The 22,114-nt window shown below is 41.8% G+C and overlaps 1 long non-coding RNA gene across 1 annotated transcript; it reads left to right on the top strand.

Moving 5' to 3' along the window:
* Window positions 1–204: 204 nt before the first annotated feature.
* Window positions 205–21,507, top strand: LOC147615357 (uncharacterized). The gene is made up of 2 exons (XR_015262832.1): window positions 205–992; window positions 20,368–21,507. It is a non-coding gene; the product is annotated as an uncharacterized LOC147615357 (long non-coding RNA).
* Window positions 21,508–22,114: the final 607 nt, after the last annotated feature.

Consider the following 22,114-nt stretch of genomic DNA (forward strand, 5'->3'; position numbering starts at 1 on the left):
TTTGGTTGTGTGTGAATCTTATATTATTGTTTAGCAAAGGTTAGAATGGAAGTCAATGTAAAAGGTGAAGAAGAGTCTAGAATGTGGTCAAAAAGGTGAATATCTAGTGATGTAAGCAATGATATATGAGGGCAAGTGGATGGCAGCTAGCATGTGGCTACAAATTGATGCACCAAGCTCATTTTTAGTAATGTAAGTCGTGAGTATGTGATTAGCCTTGATTATCTTCATTATCTTCATTAGTGTTCATACTATGCTTTAACTATGTCTTCTTTCACCCACCATGCTCTCACTTCTCATGGTTATGCACTCAAGACTCTTCTAATCCACTTCTTTCAACACATGATCTTGGGCGCAAGGCCAGTCGAAAAAAAGAGTATAATTGGAAAGCAAATAACATGCCCATGAAAGCGAAGAGCTTAGAGGCTAAAGAGGAAGTGGCTGTAGCTTGTGGATGTGCAACTTGCGGGCTGAGGATTTATCAATCAACAAGAACATAATGAGGACTCAAGGATGGAGGGGCACTTGCCACTTGGTGCTAAGGCATCTAATCAAAGATTTAGCCGTAACGATGTGTGACATGTGTCCACTTGTCTGATCTTTTGCGGAAGGCAGGGTGCGAAGTTGTACGACCTGTCAGATTTTCTTTTTACAGATTTGCATGGCTTTGGGAGGACAAATGGTCCGTAGCAAACCGATTGGTGTCCGGACTACACGACGACGACGGGTTCGCACGCCAGCGTCACATCGTGAGGACCCCCGGCGAATTTAACGTCGGCGGATCTAACGTCGACGGCTAGAGATGACGGCGCCGTTCAAGCTAACCCTATCTGTCTCTTTCTGTTATTAACCCTAGCTTTGCGAGTTCGGAGCAAAAAGCTCCCTTTCCTCATCGTCATCGGCGTCGCCACAGCACAACTTAACGTTACTGTGCTAAAGCTAGTTTTCAAAGAGTCCATATTTTTTGTCTGTCTTTCAGAGAGTTCTCAAAGGTAAGTAAGAGGATCGTCCAAGGTAAAATTTAAGGGGTTTATACTCTCTCTCTCCATTAGGATTAAGAGACCGAAGTAGTAAGCCCTTATGTAAGCTCTTCGCCTCTAGCTCCTTTTTCGTTTTCGAAACTGCCCACGCACTTTCTTTTGCGTGTGTTCTTGATGATTTATTAATATGCCAACACAGTTTAAATGTGCCATTCTATATATCTATTATTGCTTACTGCATGGTTTCCAAGACTGCTAGAGGGTGATAACGTCTATCTGACGACGAGAGAGAGCACGCTTGGAAACCCACACGAACGTTTTTGTGTGTGTGATCATGCGTGCTCTTTCGCGTGGTCAAATGTTCTTATTGCTCTTTTGTTTATATAATTTAACAAAACTCAAATTTAGGAATTTTGGAAAATATGCACAATTTTGGGACAATTTTTTGTTAGATCCAATACAATGTTTACTGTGCGATATGCAAGATTTATTATTGGATGTTCTCAACAAGCATTCTTTGTTGTTAGATCCAATACAATGTTTACTGTACGATATGCAAGATTTATTATTGGATGTTCTCAACAAGCATTTGAATAATGCGATATGATTTATATACTATTGTACATTTGTAACAAGTGTATATGATGTTGGTGGTGGGATGTAAATTTGCCTGCACACACACACACACATGCACACCAGGAATTAAGCTTGTTATATCACATAGCCTCCAGCAGTTGACCATCAAACACAGAAACTTTAACAAAGAAAGGATATTCAATGTAACTTTAAGTTGTAAGAAAGTCTAGGTGATAGAATTAAAAAGATCACCATCTGTATTGAATCAAAATTCTTGAACAATGGGTGAACCATAAATCTAAAAGCTTAAGAAAGCCTTACAATCTGAATAATGATCGAACTATGAGTTTGGTAGCTTCATACAACATTGCTAAAAGATTACGAAGCTAGTTGCCCATATGCTAACAAATCATTCTTGCTCAACTGCACTGACATGTTGATTCAATTGATTCTGTTTGGCCTTCAGTATTATAGCCTTTGGAATCTTGATTTTCTCTGGAAGTCGTCCACCCTTGGGCTTCCATGCCCAAATGATGCAGCTAGTATCTTCCCAGCGCTGAGGATCATTTCTGTTCTCTCGCCAATACTTGTTCCAGCAATCCTTATAAACCTCCACATCACTTGCATTCTTCTTCTTTGAAATTGGTGCCCAATATTGTATCTGAACTTGTAGGTAGTTTATCGAGTTGTTGTTTTGATCAACATCACTTGTTGTCACTCCCAACCATATTGGGTAATTTGCATCACAAGGTTGTACAAGTGCAAAATCTCCTTTAATAGACACATCGAGAGTCGGGTTGAACTCTTCAGCAGGTTTGTTGCGCATTGGACCACAATAATGGTCCTCATTTACATCAAACCCTTCATCTACATTATCCTCCACTTGAAGGTTAAGAGGCTCAGCTTTTTCGCATACACTCCTTGGCCAAAAGTCATAAAATCCAATGTCTTCCCTTGCACTAGGGGTTTGCATGTTTAGCATAAGATTCTCCCAATAGGCAAGGACCGGATTGATCCACTTAGCATAATCACTTTGGTCTCCTTTCTCTTGCAAGTGCTCTTTCCACCAATTGACATGTTTTTTTAAGCCCTCCGCAACCTTCTCATTTTCCTTAACATACTCAAAGGGTGGCAATACTTTTGGAAAACCTTCAGGAAGCTTGGGTCCTCCCTCGTCATTTCTCTTCCATAACTCTATACCGCTTTCTGGTAACCAATCAACATTTTTGGGATGTACTTTGTATTGCATCAAAGGTATTCCATCACTTATATAAAACCTGAATTGCAATGGCTTTGAATGTCCAATCAAGCTATCGGCTCCATCATGTAAGCATCCCTTGACAAAGCCTTTGAAGTCTGCCACCTTTTGTAGGAGAAAGGGTGCTGGATGCATGCTAACACACTCATTAAAGGTCTTCATCAAATGTGGAAATGTGAAAATGGTTTGTTTCCTTAACTTCTGAGAGAAGCGACTGAACAATGCATCAATATCTTCATGAGTATGACCAACCATAAGAAAACCAAGCTGCACCATGTCAAACACTCCTCGTGCAACCAATAGGGATAGATAGGCAAATACATAACGGTTCTTATTTTCAGAACCACAATTGTCAAGTTGCAACAACAACGTCCTTGGAAATCTCTTAAAAAATGTCCTTGAATTTGATGGCATTAAACTTGACGCATTTCCATTGCCCCTATCTTGCACATGTGTGTTAGTATGAAAGACTGACTGCATATGTGAAGAACAATTTTCCTCTATATCCACATTTGTTTCTGTCTCTGCATCTGCATCCTCAATGCTCTGCTTGCAATATGCATTTCTCTCCTTCAGTACTTCCATATGCTGATACAGGGCCATAGTAGACAAAACACAATCAAAAAGATCTGTTCGTGGTTCAGTATCTGAGTTTTGTGAGCTCAAGTCACCATACATGTGTTGCTCTCCTCTTTCTAAGTTTCTTAAACATTTTGAGAGAGATGAAATTGTGAAGTTGGGATCACTTGGCCATAACCCCAAGGCAAAGTGACCATAAGCTGTTTGTCCATGTCCATGAGTGAGCATTCCTGTTAAGGATACTGGAAGCCTCTCAACCCCATTGAGAGATTTAGGAACTGGTTTAATTTGTGGCATGGCAGTCTTGCTCTGGTCCATCTTATCATGTATAATACACAAATACCTGTTTGGGTTCATTTCGGAAGAGCTCCTCCAAGCATAGTATAGATTTCTACAACTCATTTGTTTCAATATGTGTGCCCTTCTTTGTGCCATGTATCTGGCACGCTCCTCTTGATTTTTTGTTGATTCCAACTTGACCTTGATTGCCGTACAAATGTCGCATTTTGAGAAGGTGCTGGTTTTTGATAAACTAACTGTCTTGAACTCTGTGTTCCACAATCTTGAGAATGATGGTTGTGACAGTGGCCGGTATTCGAACGAGACAAGTGTGTCATTCACTTCACGCAATATGTCCACCTGTTTGTACATTGTTGGTAGAACACGTTGGGTCTCGCGGGCTCCATGCATAGTTGTCCTTGACCTATGTGGCATTTGATCGGCATTATTATCTATGAAGCCCTGTATGATTGATTTTGCCATCTCAACATGTGTCATGCCCTTTCGTATTATCCCACTGTTGCCATGACTGACATTACATGCACCATTCAAGAACTTCTTTCTGAGCCTATAGAACGTTGACTTACCGATGCCATGCATTACATACCATGCTTTACTACAAACCTTCTTCCCATCAAATGTGAACTCAAAGCACTCGTCATCTTGACCTTGTCTATAGGCCATGCCCATGCAATCTAGTACAAATGTGTATCGTGTACTATAGCTCTGTCCCCAAAAGTGTACCCTAGCTTGCATGATTTTAGATCTATCTCCAATTTGACAACATCGGTTCTCGCAACAATCAATGGTTGCGACGTTGTGAATGTTTGCAACATCACATTTTTTGCCAGCTCCATGGGTTTTATCGTAATTTTTCATTACCCTTACCCTATGGACATAGCTCCTTTTCTTATTTGTCCCTTCAATGATATCATAGTCAGTGATCATGGCATCATGGTGTTTGTCATCAGAACTATCGCCATCATTGCCCTCTACATCATCATCCTCTTTTTCATCACTTGAATTGTTTAGGCTGTCAATATTTTTTTGCATGAAGTGATCTTGAATACCCTCATCAATAGAAGAAGATTCTGTGTCCTTCACTAATGGTTCACCATTCTCAAATGTGAGTTGCCTGATCGGCCAACTAACCAAATTCAAACCTGAAACACAAGTTGAACTTGGATGCAAAGATCCTTCTACAATGACACCCAAGCTACTCTCCCCTAGTTCTCTACAATTTATAGCCTCGTATGGGTGGACCAGCAATACTACTCCATTGCCAAGTTTTGTAGATCTGTTGTCATCCCAGAGGATGACACTTTTCTCTTTCCAGCTCTCCCTATCTATAAAGTGATCTTCTTGATCAACAAGAAGTTTCGCAAAATTATCCTCTTTGGTATTAGTAATGTCTCTGTCCATAACAAGGTTGACCAATGGCCATTTGATGATGCTTCCAACTGCTTGAGACATTGTTCTTGCATCCATTGTGGCAAATGGAATGAGAAATGTGTCATCAAAGCTTTGTTGAACATGTATTGCTGCACATGTCTCACCAATGAATTGAAAACCACATGTTTGAGATGCATCAATAGAATGAATAACCCCGCGTGCCTTCCTTGCAGAACCATCAATGAGAAACACTGAAGCACCTTGTTTTAGACCCTCCAATCCCTGAAAAAATCAAAATCTCAATAAGAAAGACTGAAGCGATGTTTTTGCGGTAGTACACAAAACTATAAATGTAATTCAATCTCAACATGAGTTCAGGCTCCAACCAAAGTTTGAATCTCACCTATCAATGCTAATTTGCTAAGAGGGAAGCTAGGATAATCCAATAGAACAAGTGGGGTGTGGGTGAAGATGGGTATATAACCAAAAGTGAAAGTAACTATAATCAAAAGACCTGGGACCTGGGCCTGTGGGCTTGGGCTTGGGGAATGAGCCATTGTGCATTATATAGATTTTAGTTGAATTTTTAATCGCATAGTTTATAAGTATATTTGGGTGTATGAGAAAAATAGGAAAGAAAATAAAAAATCTCAAGTTCAAGGTCAAGTTCAAGGCTCGAACTTGAGTTGGAGCCTTGTCTATTACACAAGTAAGTAAGAATAGAGAGGGAAGCTAGGATAATCCAATAGAACAAGTGGGGTGTGGGTGAAGATGGGTATATAACCAAAAGTGAAAGTAACTATACTCATGGGACCTGGGACCTGGGCTTGGGGAATGAGCCATTGTGCATTATATAGATTTTAGTTGAATTTTTAATCGCATAGTTTATAAGTATATTTGGGTGTATGAGAAAAATAGGAAAGAAAACAAAAAATCTCAAGGTCAAGGTCAAGTTCAAGGCTCGAACTTGAGTTGGAGCCTTGTCTATTACACAAGTAAGTAAGAATAGAGAGGGAAGCTAGGATAATCCAATAGAACAAGTGGGGTGTGGGTGAAGATGGGTAACTAACCAAAAGTGAAAGTAACTATAATCAAAAGACCTGGGACCTGGGCTTGGGCTTGGGCTTGGGGAATGAGCCATTGTGCATTATATAGATTTTAGTTGAATTTTTAATCGCATAGTTTATAAGTATATTTGGGTGTATGAGAAAAATAGGAAAGAAAACAAAAAATCTCAAGGTCAAGGTCAAGTTCAAGGCTCGAACTTGAGTTGGAGCCTTGTCTATTACACATGTAAGTAAGAATAGAGAGGGAAGCTAGGATAATCCAATAGAATAAGTGGGGTGTGGGTGAAGATGGCCAAAAGTGAAAGTAACTATAATCAAAAGACCTGGGACCTGGGCCTGGGCTTGGGCTTGGGGAATGAGCCATTGTGCATTATATAGATTTTAGTTGAATTTTTAATCGCATAGTTTATAAGTATATTTGGGTGTATGAGAAAAATAGGAAAGAAAACAAAAAATCTCAAGTTCAAGGTCAAGTTCAAGGCTCGAACTTGAGTTGGAGCCTTGTCTATTACACAAGTAAGTAAGAATAGAGAGGAAAGCTAGAATAATCCAATAGAATAAGTGGGGTGTATGGGAAAAATAGGGAAGAAAACAAGAAATCTCAAGCTCAAGGCTCGAACTTGAGTTGGAGCCTTGTCTATTACACAAGCAAGTAGGAATAGAGAGGGAAACTAGCCTAATCCCATAGAACAAGTGGGGTGTGGATGAAGATGAGTATATAACCAAAAGTGATAGTGACTATTATCAAAAGACCTGGGACCTGGGGCCTGGGCTTGGGCTTGGGCTTGGGCTTGGGCTTGGGCTTGGGGAATGAAACCGAAACCGAAACACCTTTCTGCCGGGCCGTCCCGGCGCACGGCCCGGCGCTCCTCCGTCGACGTCCTCCTCCTCTCCCGGCGTCGGCGCACAGACCCGCCCCCCTTCCGCGTCCTCCTCCTCCCGGCGTCGGCGCACAGGCCCGCCCCCCCCTTCCGCCGTCGGCGCCCACCACAGGCCCCCCTCCTCCTCGCCCCGCCCCCCCCTTTCCGCCGTCGGCGCCCACAGCCCCTCCTCCTCCTCTCTCTCGGCGCACAGGCCCGCCCACAGCTCCTCCTCTCCCGGCGTCGGCGCACAGCCCCCCTCCTCCTCTCTCTCGGCGCACAGGCCCGCCCCCCCTTCCTCCGGCGCGCACCAGCCCCCCCGCCTCCGTCGCTCGCGGCGCGCCGCCCAAATTCAAAATTCAAAAGTTTCCCCCCACGGCCGCCGAAATCGAATTCAAATTCAAAAATTCCCCCCCAAATTCAAATTCGAAATTCCCCCCAACGGATTTCCGCCCGCACCCCGAAATTCCCTGCCGACCCCTAAACTTTTTTCGCCTTCTCTCTCCGAAAAAAAAAATCGCAAAAAACAGAATCGACCGACCTCGCAAACGAAACCTGCGCACCCGCCTTCGCTCGCAGAAAGGAAAAACTGCCGACCTCGCGTTTCGCCCATACAAAAAACCTGCGCACCCTCGACCAAATCTCTCGCAGCAATACTCTCCGCTCCTTCTGTCTCTACAGCCCTGCGTTTCAAGCGCGCCCTCTGCAGCCCTGCGTTTCAAGCGCACCTTGGAGCAGATCCAGCCCTGCGTTTCAAGCGCACCCCGGAGCAGATCTCTCGCAGCAATAATCTCTGTAGCCCTGCGTTTCTAGCGGTTTCTTTTCCACGGATACCTCAAGCATCCGTCAAGATCAAGACTGTGCAACATCGGAGACTTCAGCAAGTAAGTCCTTCTTTAATTGATTGTCTACACTAATATAAACGCTTACTTGATTGCACGCTAAGTGTGTCATTTGTCGATCGTTGCTCGTCGTATATGGTTTCCACCTCTTGCTGCTCTCTTTTGTATCTTCACATATGTCAAGAACCTGTAAAACTGATCCAAGATAGACTCCACAACTTGGATATAGACTCCACCTTAAGTTCGAGCCTCCTCTACATAGAACTTATGTGTTAATGCTCGACCTAGATTGAGACTTTGTTCTCCATACTAGTGCACCGGCCTTAAGGCTCGAACTTGAGTTTGAGCCTTTGCTCTCCATGCTAGTGTACCCCGCCCCAGCCTTAAGGCTCGAACTTGAGTTGGAGCCTTTGTTCTCCAATCTAGTGTACACCGGCCTTAAGGCTCGAACTTGAGTTGGAGCCTTGGCTCTCGCCAGCCTTAAGGCTCGAACTTGAGTTGGAGCCTTGGCTCTCGATGCTAGTGTACACCGGCCTTAAGGCTCGAACTTGAGTTGGAGCCTTGGCTCTCGCCAGCCTTAAGGCTCGAACTTGAGTTGGAGCCTTGGCTCTCCCCAGCCTTAAGGCTCGAACTTAAGTTGGAGCCTTGGCTCTCGATGCTAGTGTACACTGGCCTTAAGGCTCGAACTTGAGTTGGAGCCTTGGCTCTTGATGCTAGTGTGCTTAAGGCTCGAACTTGAGTTGGAGCCTTGGCTCTCCCCAGCCTTAAGGCTCGAACTTGAGTTGGAGCCTTGGCTCTCGATGCTAGTGTACACCGGCCTTAAGGCTCGAACTTGAGTTGGAGCCTTGGCTCTCGATGCTAGTGTACACCGGCCTTAAGGCTCGAACTTGAGTTGGAGCCTTGGCTCTTGATGCTAGTGTGCTTAAGGCTCGAACTTGAGTTGGAGCCTTGGCTCTCGATGCTAGTGTACACCAGCCTTAAGGCTCGAACTTGAGTTGGAGCCTTGGCTTTGAGTTGGAGCCTTGGCTCTCGATGCTAGTGTACACCGGCCTTAAGGCTCGAACTTGAGTTGGAGCCTTGGCTCTCGATGCTAGTGTACACCGGCCTTAAGGCTCGAACTTGAGTTGGAGCCTTGGCTCTCGATGCTAGTGTACACTGGCCTTAAGGCTCGAACTTGAGTTGGAGCCTTGGCTCTCCCTAGCCTTAAGGCTCGAACTTGAGTTGGAGCCTTGGCTCTCGATGCTAGTGTACACCGGCCTTAAGGCTCGAACTTGAGTTGGAGCCTTGGCTCTCCCTAGCCTTAAGGCTCGAACTTGAGTTGGAGCCTTGGCTCTCGATGCTAGTGTACACCGGCCTTAAGGCTCGAACTTGAGTTGGAGCCTTGGCTTCCGCAGCCTTAAGGCTCGAACTTGAGTTGGAGTCTTGGCTCTCGATGCTAGTGTACACCGGCCTTAAGGCTCGAACTTGAGTTGGAGCCTTGGCTCTCGCCAGCCTTAAGGCTCGAACTTGAGTTGGAGCCTTGGCTCTCGATGCTAGTGTACACCGGCCTTAAGGCTCGAACTTGAGTTGGAGCCTTGGCTCTCCCCAGCCTTAAGGCTCGAACTTGAGTTGGAGCCTTGGCTCTCGCCAGCCTTAAGGCTCGAACTTGAGTTGGAGCCTTGGCTCTCGATGCTAGTGTACACCGGCCTTAAGGCTCGAACTTGAGTTGGAGCCTTGGCTCTCGCCAGCCTTAAGGCTCGAACTTGAGTTGGAGCCTTGGCTCTCGATGCTAGTGTACACCGGCCTTAAGGCTCGAACTTGAGTTGGAGCCTTGGCTCTCCCCAGCCTTAAGGCTCGAACTTGAGTTGGAGCCTTGGCTCTCGATGCTAGTGTACACCGGCCTTAAGGCTCGAACTTGAGTTGGAGCCTTGGCTTCCGCAGCCTTAAGGCTCGAACTTGAGTTGGAGTCTTGGCTCTCGATGCTAGTGTACACCGGCCTTAAGGCTCGAACTTGAGTTGGAGCCTTGGCTCTCGCCAGCCTTAAGGCTCGAACTTGAGTTGGAGCCTTGGCTCTCGATGCTAGTGTACACCGGCCTCAAGGCTCGAACTTGAGTTGGAGCCTTGGCTCTTCCCAGCCTTAAGGCTCGAACTTGAGTTGGAGCCTTGGCTCTCGATGCTAGTGTACACCGGCCTTAAGGCTCGAACTTGAGTTGGAGCCTTGGCTCTCCCCAGCCTTAAGGCTCGAACTTGAGTTGGAGCCTTGGCTCTCGATGCTAGTGTACACCGGCCTTAAGGCTCGAACTTGAGTTGGAGCCTTGGCTCTTCCCAGCCTTAAGGCTCGAACTTGAGTTGGAGCCTTGGCTCTCGATGCTAGTGTACACCGGCCTTAAGGCTCGAACTTGAGTTGGAGCCTTGGCTCTCCCCAGCCTTAAGGCTCGAACTTGAGTTGGAGCCTTGGCTCTCGATGCTAGTGTACACCGGCCTTCAGGCTCGAACTTGAGTTGGAGCCTTGGCTCTCGCCAGCCTTAAGGCTCGAACTTGAGTTGGAGCCTTGGCTCTCGATGCTAGTGCACACCGGCCTTAAGGCTCGAACTTGAGTTGGAGCCTTGGCTCTCGCCAGCCTTAAGGCTCGAACTTGAGTTGGAGCCTTGGCTCTCGATGCTAGTGTACACCGGCCTTAAGGCTCGAACTTGAGTTGGAGCCTTGGCTCTCCCCAGCCTTAAGGCTCGAACTTGAGTTGGAGCCTTGGCTCTCGCCAGCCTTAAGGCTCGAACTTGAGTTGGAGCCTTGGCTCTCGATGCTAGTGTACACGGGCCTTAAGGCTCGAACTTGAGTTGGAGCCTTGGCTCTCGATGCTAGTGTACACTGGCCTTAAGCCTCGAACTTCAGATTGAGCCTTTGTTCTCCATGCTAGTGTACTCTAGCTTTAAGGCTCGAACTTGAGTTTGAGCCTTTGCTCTCCATGCTAGTGCACCCCGGCCCCTTAAGGCTCGAACTTCAGATTGAGCCTTTGTTCTCCATGCTAGTGTACTCTGGCTTTAAGGCTCGAACTTGAGTTTGAGTCTTTGCTCTCCATGCTAGTGCACCCCGGCCCCTTAAGGCTCGAACTTCAGATTGAGCCTTTGCTCTCCATGCTAGTGCATCCCGGTCCCTTAAGGCTCGAACTTCAGATTGAGCCTTTGATCTCCATGCTAGTGCACCGCGGCTCCGTAAGGCTCGAACTTCAGATTGAGCCTTTGCTCTCCATGCTAGTGCATCCCGGTCCCTTAAGGCTCGAACTCCAGTTTGAGCCTTTGCTCTCCATGCTAGTGCATCCCGGTCCCTTAAGGCTCGAACTTCAGATTGAGCCTTTGCTCTCCATGCTAATGCACCCCGGCCCCTTAAGGCTTGAACTTAAGTTTGAGCCTTTGCTCTCCATGCTAGTGCACCTCGGCCTTAAGGCTCGAACTTGAGTTGGAGCCTTTGTTCTCCATGCTAGTGTACACCGGCTTTAAGGCTCGAACTAGAGTTGGAGCCTTGGCTCTCGATGCTAGTGTACACTGGCCTTAAGGCTCGAACTTCAGATTGAGCCTTTGTTCTCCATGCTACTGTACTCTGGCCTCTTAAGACTCTAACTTAAGTTCAAGTCTCCCATACATGGAACTTCGCCTTAAGGCTCAAACTTGAGTTTGAGCCTTGTCTCTCTATGCTAGCGTACCCCTAGCATATGAGTGCACAACTTGGATCTAGGCTCCAAGTCGAGCTTCTGTATAGATTAAGTAAATGCAAGTGAGGCTCTTGCTATTCAAGATAACTTTTTGTAGCATGCATTAAGTTTTTTAAGTTTGATAGGTTTTGATTTGATATGTAGCATTTAAATCCATTTTTTTCTAAGGTTTTGAAACTTTTTTTTTTGCTTCACAGGAATGGAAGCTAGCAGAGCGCCCGCTACCTCGCAACCACATGGTGCACCAATCTTTACTCTGGATGCTCTCGAAACAACAACTCAAGCTAAAAGTGTCACTCCTAGAATTAAGGTGGATAAAACCTTCGAATTGAGTAACAAAGAAGGAGTAAAATGGTTTGTGGATAGCTACGATGCTAGTGCAAACTTCAAAGGAGTCCTCCATTTGTTTTTGTCTCAAGGTGATACATCATATGGAGATATGGGGATTGTGGTAGGCGCTAAGGATGATGTGGATGCAAGAGCAAATCCATGCTTCACATGCACTGTATTGCCAGAAGGAGAAACTACAAAAGCAAATAAGTTTTGCTTATCATTGGAAACTTTTCACCCAGCAGACATGACTGGCAGTAAACTAGGAAAGGACAATTGTATTGTAAAGTTAGGATTGAAGATCATTGACTTTTCCAATCAAGAAGACTCAGGGGTGGATAATGTGGAGGACTTGGTGAAAGCAGTGAGGTATGCAAAGAAGGCTTTGGATTCACGAAAAAAGTCCATACCTGAAAAGGAGACAACAACCACTCAAGTTAGGAAAATTGTGGAGAAAAAAGGCAGGGCCATAGTGAAGAGTGCACTTGAAGCATCTACAAATGCTGGTGCAACTTCTTCAAAACATAAAAAGGAGGGTGACAAAATAAAAGTCCTTGATGTAAGCACAATAGCAGCTGAAGACATGGCAGGCTCTCAGGTGCAAGAAGAGGAGCAAGCACTTGCAAAGAAGAGAAAGGCAAAGCACTCCACAAAGGTTCAGGAAATCTCTTTAAAGAGGCAAAGGACAAAACCAGCAAGGGGTTCAAAGAAGATAGATGCGTCCGAGGACGAGCTAATGGAGGTTGAGACTCTAAACAAGGGCAGCAAAGCAATTATCTCATTAGAAATAAAGAAGGGATATTATCCCTTTGGTCTAAATGAGGTCTTCAGCATTGATGTGATGAAATGTTATCCTGCTCCTTCAAACTATGTGTATAGAAGGTTAAATAAGGATTGGGTTCGTATTTTGACCCAAGACTTTATTGAGGACCCAAAGCAAGAGGAGATACTTGCAATTTTGATGCCCTGTAATCGTGCTACAAAACAACCCCTTGATAAACTCGCAAAAGAAGATATTCATAAAGTTGAATATTGGATTATCTCTGGTCAACACTCCATTAGTGCTGCAAAAAGCTTGCAAGCTCTAAATATGGCTAAAGTGACCCCTCCACTGCGTCAGCAATTCAGGTTCAGGAGATGTAAGATAATTGTAAATTGCCCGCCCAAGATTTCTCGTGACATTTCCAAGGATGCGAATTTATCTGTTGCAAAGTCAATGCAAAAGGAGCCATTCCTCGATCAACTTCTACAAGCTCGAGCACAATGGCATGCAAACGGTCGTCCTAGTAAACCTTTGCCTGGTGTCAATCAACCCAAGATGGACGAGTCTTGGAAGGTACTCTTTTGATTCTTTGCTATATCTTGGTAAATCATAGACCTACATTACTTCTTCTTTACTTCTTCATAGATCTATAGTTTTAAGTATAGCAGTAGCATAAGAAAGATGCATGTAAGTCTTCTTCTCAAACTACATAAACTTAATAGTTTGGTTTGAAATTGAACTTCAAGCCTCACCTCTCTGTGATGGTGTAGCACTTGCATATCTAATTATGGCTCGAACTTAAGTTGGAGCCTCACTTGCAAGTGCTAGATTTGCATACGGAGGTGATGCTCAAACCTAAGATCGAGCATCACGATTATATACTAGTTTAGCACTGCAAGTGAGGCTCAAACTCAAGTTTGAGCATAAGCTCCAAATGATTGAAAGCCCATAGATGCATAATTCCTCCTAATATTTTGTGATATCTATAGTGAGGGGGCTAACTTCTTACTTTGCAACTTTGCAGGCCTTTGTGGAGACCACGGAGCACACATTACATAAGAACTTTGTCAAAAATGATTTACACTTGCTTCTATGTGATGATGATGTATGGCAGAACTGGGTTAAGATCATGAGGCTTTATGCAAAAGGCTTGCTACCAAATACAAAGGGCGAAACTCCAACTAAAGGTCTTGATCAAAATCCCAGACTTCCAACTTTGAAGAGTGGGCAAATTCAGCAGGCACCAGGAACAGTCCAACTAGGCCCAACGCTGTTTAGGTGCATTTTAGGCCTTCAGAAGAGTGAAGTTTTGGACATTCAAACATCACTTCTTGACAAGAGAATACTGCTTAAAAAGGGAAAGCAAACCCATCAAAGAATGGATATGGAGGAGATGGCTTGGAAGCTAAAAACAGATCGAGTTCTCAAAGATGCAATAACCGCCTTCTATTTTGATCTGACAAGGGAAAAGATGACTTGGGAACAGGTGTGTGAGACATATAAGCTAGGGGAGTATGAGTATAATCAATTGAGGAGCTACAGCCAGTCCTTTGTTAGGGATGCTCTCAATCCTTCAAAAAAAAATCCTTCACTTTCAAAAAGTGTAGTAACTTTACTGAATCACCTATATAGAGCATCTATGGGTATTGTATCTCAACAAGAGTCTATTCCTTGGAAAATTAGGGGGGTGGGTTTTGATATGACAAAGATTATAGCCTTCTGTAGTGAAGAGCATGTACCATTTCAGCTGGCAATCATGGACCTACATGGTACAAAGGAGCAGCTCTCGTCAGAATTTTTCTCCAAGTTGGCACTTGCTTTGAACACACTAAACTCACAATATGAATATATTCTTGTGTGTTTTGTTGATTTCATCACCATTGGAATGCTTATCGAAGGGATTTCTAGCCACTCAACAAAGGTGCACTATGAATTTGGTGTGATCCACACACAAAAAGATGATGCCTGGACATCTGGAACAGTTGAGATTGCAACTGTTATTCTTTTCATCAGCAAGGTTGACAAGTTTGAGGCCATTGATAAGGTTCTCACAAAAAAGGTATTCATCTCAGGATCTAGTGGCCAAAATAGAGAATTCATCGACAAAGGCTTTATTGATGGTCTCATCACAGGGTTTTGTCCTGAACAGAGCTATGTTGTAGAGATATATTGTGGTGGAGTTGTGCTAGAGGAGAGCTTGCTAAAGAAGAGACGATGTATTGCTTTATGCAAAGATGATTTGGAAGCGATGGCATTAGAATCAAAGTGCTCTGCTCTTTTAGATGGTCACCTGTCCTTGCAAGAGTGGTGTGGTGCAAGTGGCGGCACAAAAAAGCAAACACTAGATGATGCAGAAAAAGAGAACCTTCAAAATCTTCACATTGATGACCCACCAAGTACAGAGGACGAAGAGGAAGGTGATGATATTGACAACAAAAATGACACAGATGATGATAAAGAAGTTGGGGATGCTATAGACTTTGAAGATGCAAGGCAAAGGAATGAAGAGGACCAAGGGAATGATGCTCTATTCAATGAGGATGCCGAAGACAATTTTGAAGATATTGGAAGGCATGAAAATGATGATGAAGGTGGGAATGGTGATGATATATTGGATTCTGCAAAAGCCATGGAAGCTACAAATGTTGGGGTTGCTATGGCCGTTGAGAAGATTGGGGATACAGATGTCAACAAGGCTTTCCATGCTCATAGCCCATCAAGCTCTCAACCAAAGAAAGGTAGAAAAGTGCATTGATAGTGCTTATTATGAATGTACAACGAATCATTGAAAGGAGCTTATCAACAACTAATATTAGCAAAGTTTTTGTTCAAAGTGTGGATTTGTTGAAATAATAATTTGTCTTTTGATTAATACATTGGCTTTTTTGGATTCACTTTTAACATTTTTCTATTGAAGTGAATATTTCTATTCTATTTATCCTTTATTTCATGCCAACGTCTAGTACAAATGATGATGCACACTTACTATTAAGAAATTTCTCCATATCCTAGTGTAGCAGTGAGGCTCAAAATTAAGTTTGAGCCTAATACAAATGATGACGCACACTTACTATTAAGAAATTACACTTACTCCATATCCTAGTGTAGCGGTGAGTCTCAAACTTAAGTTTCAACCGTACCTCCACTTATGTCCAACCTTGGGGATGTCTTCCAACACAAGGCACAATCTCAAGTTGAGCAATCTTTACGTTGCCCTTGTAAGTGAGGCTCAAACTCAAGTTTGACTCTTATGTTATGGTTCCTAATTCATTATGGTACATCAGTCGAAGTTTAGTAATCTAAGTTTGGATACAAAGTATATGTGTAGATATAAAAATGACTAGTATTGTATTAGCCTTGTTGTATTATTTAAATCCTAAAAGTAATAGCATTTTATTTTAATCTTACAGATATATACAAAGAAGGGAAAGACGAAGATAACATTGCTCAACTAGAACATCATCATGAAAGCCCTACTAGACAGATCAACTCTCATGATTTAAATGCTAGAAATAATGAAGACAACATGGTGGAGGTAGATCACATCAATGATTCAGCTTTGCAAACATCTTCAAGGCCTTCAAGTGATAGGACTAAAGAGACTAAGGACATTCCTAATTTGAAAGTTAATGTTGAGGTTAGTGAGAATAAAGATAAAGTCAATGAAGAGCTTCAAGACACTTCTGCAACCAAGGAGAGACAAATAGAGATTGTTGAACAAATGGATGAGGCTACATATGCTACAAATAAAGGGAAAATAGTTGAAATCAAGGACTCTGTGGCAGAGGGTGTTGAAGAAATTGATGAGGCTACATATGCTACGAATAAAGAGAGAATAGTTGAAATCAAGGACTCTGTGGTGGCAGAGGGTGCCAAGAAAACTAAAGGTATATCTTTTTCAATAGGATGTTATTTAAGATGATTTATTCAGCAATTTTGTGTGTTAAAAAGTATGTTTCTCAGCGAGAGTTGTTTTTGCAGGTATAGCTGCTTCTAACAATCACAAGTTAAGTACGCAAGAAATAGAGCAACGTGTTGAGGAGCTACGTTCCGATACACAAAAGAGTAGGCCTCTAGGAAGTTTATATTCTTTTGAGAGAGATGGAGATAGATTAGTATTTCAATCTTCACCAATCAATAGGGAAATGCAATCACGTCTAGGAGCCATCGTCATAGATGAATATGGGAGCATGAAACGAAAGTAAACTTGTGGATGTTTTGTTGTAATTAGCTCTCATTGATAATATAGGATCACTTGTTTTAATATTGTTAAGTATGTAAACACATTAAAGTGTTATCATTCTTCTGTATTGTATGCAGAAAATATTCCTCGTGCAATCACCATAAAGAAACATGCACTTATACTTGATCTTAATGGAGTTTTACTCAACAAGAAAGAGAAGAGGCATCCACAAACAAATTGTATTCGAATTGATATTGGTCGCACCACAGTTGTTATTCGCCCCGGGTGTTTTGAATTTTTGGATGAGATTTGCCAGTACTTTCATGTTGGTATTTGGTCCACCATGCTACACAAGAATGTTTGTGCCTATGTAAACACTCCTGAACAGTATGCACATAAGAAATATCATTTCTTTATGGTGTGGGGACAAGAAGAATGTTATATCCATAATCTTCGAAAAGTGTATAGGCCAGATAAGCCTACTGTTGAGGCTATGTTTAAACCTTTACTCAAGGTTTGGAATCAGTTCCAAGATATTTGCAATAAGAAGAATACATTGCTTATTGATGATAGCCCTTTCAAGGGATGTGTTAATCCAAAAGACAACTGTCTCTTCCCTGAAAGTTTTCAAGGAGGGCACGACTACATACTGTGCAATGACCTTCTACCCTACCTTTTAAATCTAAATAATACAAATGACATTAGGTCTATTATTTTGCTTAATCGGCTAGGTCAATCTCCTATCACACATGGCCATAATTTATTTATCGATTTTCAAGATGTACTGGAAGAATGGCTTCAATTCACCTCCCTATTTTTGCGAGAAGAAGTGGAAAACTCATCTTCTGCATCTTCACACTTACCATTATATGGTGATAAGCTAAAGTATGTCCAATCAAGAGGGAAAAAAAGAGAAGTAGAATCTATAAGCAAGGATCTAGCAATGTTGGCATCCAAAGCTGGAGTACCATTACTATCCAAAGACCAGCTAAGCTTGTTAAAAGTGTGTTACAAAAGAAGGATTTTGAGTGATCAACACGCTATTGCTTATGCTACTCGCTTGGGATATGATCGTGGTCATCTCATAAGTGGAGTTGCAGCAAAAGCATACATATCAAGGCTACAAAAGGCTTACTTGAGCTTATGGGTAGGATAATGTCTGGTTTCATTAAACATTGAGTGATAGTATAATCAGATTCCAACCTAACCCAAACTAGTTATTGCTGTGCAGGTCGAAGGAAACCATTTCTGAGGTCTAAACGTGCAGTTTGAAGTATGAGATCTGTACAAATATCAAGACTTGTTGGGTGCAGAATGTTTGGAGCCATTTTGTACCTAAAAGCCCATAAGATAGACTTAAGCTTTGGCCAAAACAATGTACTTAGATGGGTTTAATTTTTGGATTGTACGAGCCAAATCTTTACACTATTGTATCAAGAAATCAAATGCCTTCAAACTTACTGTCATTTGATTATCTCTTTTGTCAATATTTGCAATTCGATTGTAATAAAGATGTGTTTGTTTTTTATTGAATATATTGCCTTGTCAAGGTGTAAGGCTATGAATATCATAATAATTTAATTTGGATAGACTCAATTATCTCAATAGTGAAAATTTTTTATACATCATATTCAATAAATTTGATGAAATTTAGCATTGACAATATACTCGCTCTTTTATTTTTTTGGTTGAACTAATGAGGTATTGGAGCATTTGTCTATGAAGGTTTAAGACCATCCATATCATGGATGAATTTATGTTGTTGGCACATAATATATTTATTCAAAATTTTGAATGTACATTAACCAAACATTTTGTTTTCAACAGGATATGTTGAAGCATATAGCTTTGATTTCAAGTGTACAAAAAACTTACTATTGAGGTGGCACCAATCATTGGTGACTTATGTACCTAGAGGCAAAAGAGTTCCACCACCCCCAGATACAATAAGGAAACAAAGAAGAGTATTGATACTTGAACTCAATGGTGTTTTACTTAAGACCATTGAGATGCAACATGGTGATGTATGTCCAGACTGGGCCAAACATATGCATCTTGTGGAAGAGAATACAAGTGTTTGGCATTTGATTCGCAAAGATGCATTCACTTTCCTTGATTTTTGTATGCAATGGTTTGAGGTATGGATCTGGAGTACTAATAGACTACAAAGGACTCGACGCATTCTTGAGTTGTGCTTTCCTCGGCACCATCAAAAGTTTAAGGTCGTAGCAGGGCATGCAGCATGTCAAAAGACGGATCTTCTTATTGGATATCGATTTGTATACCACAAAAACTTAGATGTAGCATGGAGAATTTTTCATGACCTGGATGGAAATAACACACTAATTTTTGATGATACCCTCTACAATGCAATGTGGAATATGCCCGGAACCTACTTGATTTTTCCAAAGATGTGGAATCAAAATATAGAGGAGCTTCAAAGTTTTTTGGAGACAACAATCAGCGCATGGTTACTTGGTTGGATTTATGCAAAGAACAAACGGGAGTATACTTGCAACACTTTAGTAAATGAAGCAGCTTATGATAGAGAAACTTTGTATGTATTGGAGCAATACATGAGAAAACGCTATGTTTGAGATACAATTTGTACTCAATTATTATCTTGACGAAGGATTTTTGTCTTCGGATAAATTGTAAACTTGAATGTAACAATCTCATTGAATGTAACAAGTGTTCTTTGGCATTATTATCCCATGTTTTTACTTCAATGTCCCTCAAATTTGAGCATATATATCATGATTTATAATCTTGATATAGTGTCTAAGATGGGTTTTTATCTGTGGATCAATCGTAAACTTAGCATATTGTTACTGTCATTGAGATTTACTTTTTGTTTTGTTGTTTCTAACACCACACCCTTTAGAGATCTCTCATTTTTAAGGTTCCTTTTTATAATGATATTTAGAATTCTTTTGGCAAATTAAATAAACCCCATGTTTTTACTTCAATGTCTCAAAGTGGAGATAGTATTTAACATTATCTTCTTCATATGAAAGGTGTTGTATAATCTCAATTAAGTTTAGTGTCACGTATGTATCTATACAGCTACAAACAAATACGCCAAATAGTTGTGTCAAGATATAATCTATTGGCACAAAGAGTGCACCAACAAATAGATGTTAGCTCAAACTACACAAAAATACGGAGTTTCCAACCAATCCTATAAGAAATGGGACTCGAATAATTCCCAAAATTCCTAAATTTGTCTTACAAAGAAAATCCATATGTATACATCTCATGTTGTAAGCGGAGATTTTGGCTTCTCCCGAGCAGAAGATGACACTACACATATCACATTTCACCCATTTGTGATGTTATTGAATCAAATTTACATCATGTGTTCCCTCTTACTCTGGCCCTTGTAACAAACCTTATATCTCTGCTCCATTAGCATGCATATCTCTCCTCCATTAGCATGATACTTACCTGATGTAAAGGTACTTTGCTAACAATTACATTATCTTGGCTTCATTCACTTTCAGCTGCACTCTCATCCATTAGCACGATACCTATCTGATGTAAAGGTACTTTGCTAACAATTACATTTTATAGGTTTGCCTTAAGGTGCAATTCAAATGAAGGTGCTTTTTTAACAACTATATCCTCTTGGATAGTTTTCCCTCAAGGTGGTGTTCATTTGTCATGTTGAATATGGTGGTCGATTTGAGGAGTTGTACACAAGTCCCTCTAGAGAGAGGGCTGCCTCTTTTTGTGGGGGGAGTGTAATGTGTTTATTTAGTGAGTGGCAACCTTAAGATTCAAACCCCTCAATGATTAGAGAAACAACAAGAGCTTAAACAACTTGAGTTAGTGGGTGTAGGTGTATGAGGTTTGGGTAAAGACAAAGTGTTCTTTGTTTTACTCACCAATGAGCTTCCATGTAAAAGTTTAGGAGTTACGTATGGAGTAAGGATAAGAAGGGGGGAACATGAAGGCATATGAAGGCATCATTCACCTACTTGAAAGGTAAACCTTGGAGAGATTTATCTTTTCCTTAATTAAATGTAGTTTTGTAGGATGATGACATGTTTCTCTTGCATAAATTCTAAAGAGTCGCGAAACTAGCTTCTAGCTAACCTATTGTTAAGTCATGCTAGGTTTAACACATTTGAGTGTGCATTGAGAATCTAAAACTTAGCCTCAATCTTACGTTTGTTAGAGACCCTAAAAAATTTAGGTTTTTTAGGACACCGGGCGCGCATGAAGTGCTGAAAATGCACACAATGGTTGTGAATTGAACTTAGTGTGATAGAATAAGTCAAAAGTTTTTATTTTGTTCCTTGCTAGACCTTTGAGGTGTGTGTGATCTTTTTGGTTATTTGCGCAACCTCACTTATGTGCCTAAGTGTAATGGCAAGATGAAGTGGAAAAGAATATATAGTATGCCAAAGCAAAGCAAACGACTGCAAAGGTGAAGGGTGTCTTCTTGTAAAGCATGAAGAAACCAGCTCTTGTGTACAAGGGGTGATTATCTCCTTAACAAGTTATTAAGTATCGTGGCATGATTGGTTTGCTAGCCAACTTTGGTGCATTGCACTAGTAATAAGTAACAAAGCAAATGCCAAGACCACATAGCCTAAATCTTATAACAAGCTACCTTTTTGGCTTGTGTATCCAACATGTTCATTGAAAACATGCACCTAGTGCTTGACCTTTGACCAAAACACTTTTGTTTATAGCTTATTATGGCCATTGACTTTTCCCTATTAACCAAGGTACACAAGATGAGTGTAGAATAGGCTGATTTATTTTTTGATATTCTCATCTCACAATAATACAACCCCCCCTGCGATGTCCGTTTTCGTCTCGCTAAGGGGTCAAGTATGGATGTCATTATACTAACGTTGCTATTGTGTGTCATTGAAGAGATGTCAGATTTTCGTCACATAACTGAAGTGTGGTGCATTGCATAAATGATATCCGACGTCACTTAAGGATGCATGTTTGCAAACAAACATTTCGTCAAATAAACGATGGCGAGCATTGCTTAAGCGACACCCAACATCTTCTTTACTCGATTAAAAACTAGTGCATTATTGTGCTCTCTCTCTCTCTCTCTCTCTCTCTCTCATTCATACACACATCTCTCTCTCACATGCACCTCTCTCTCTCTCTCTCTCTCTCTCTCTCTCCCTCTTAAATTGTATTGAGCACACATTAAATAACTCTCTCTCTCAAAGGTTGAGCATACAAGAAAGCAAAGATCAATTCAACATGGATGATTATAACATCAATAATAAGCATAGATTTATACTTGAACAATTTGCATTTGTGCACAAAGTTGAACAAAAATAAAATC

This window comes from Cibotium barometz, chromosome 40 (genome assembly GCF_041138505.1).
Source record: "Cibotium barometz isolate CiBa-2024 chromosome 40, ASM4113850v1, whole genome shotgun sequence".
Taxonomy (NCBI): domain Eukaryota; kingdom Viridiplantae; phylum Streptophyta; class Polypodiopsida; order Cyatheales; family Cibotiaceae; genus Cibotium; species Cibotium barometz.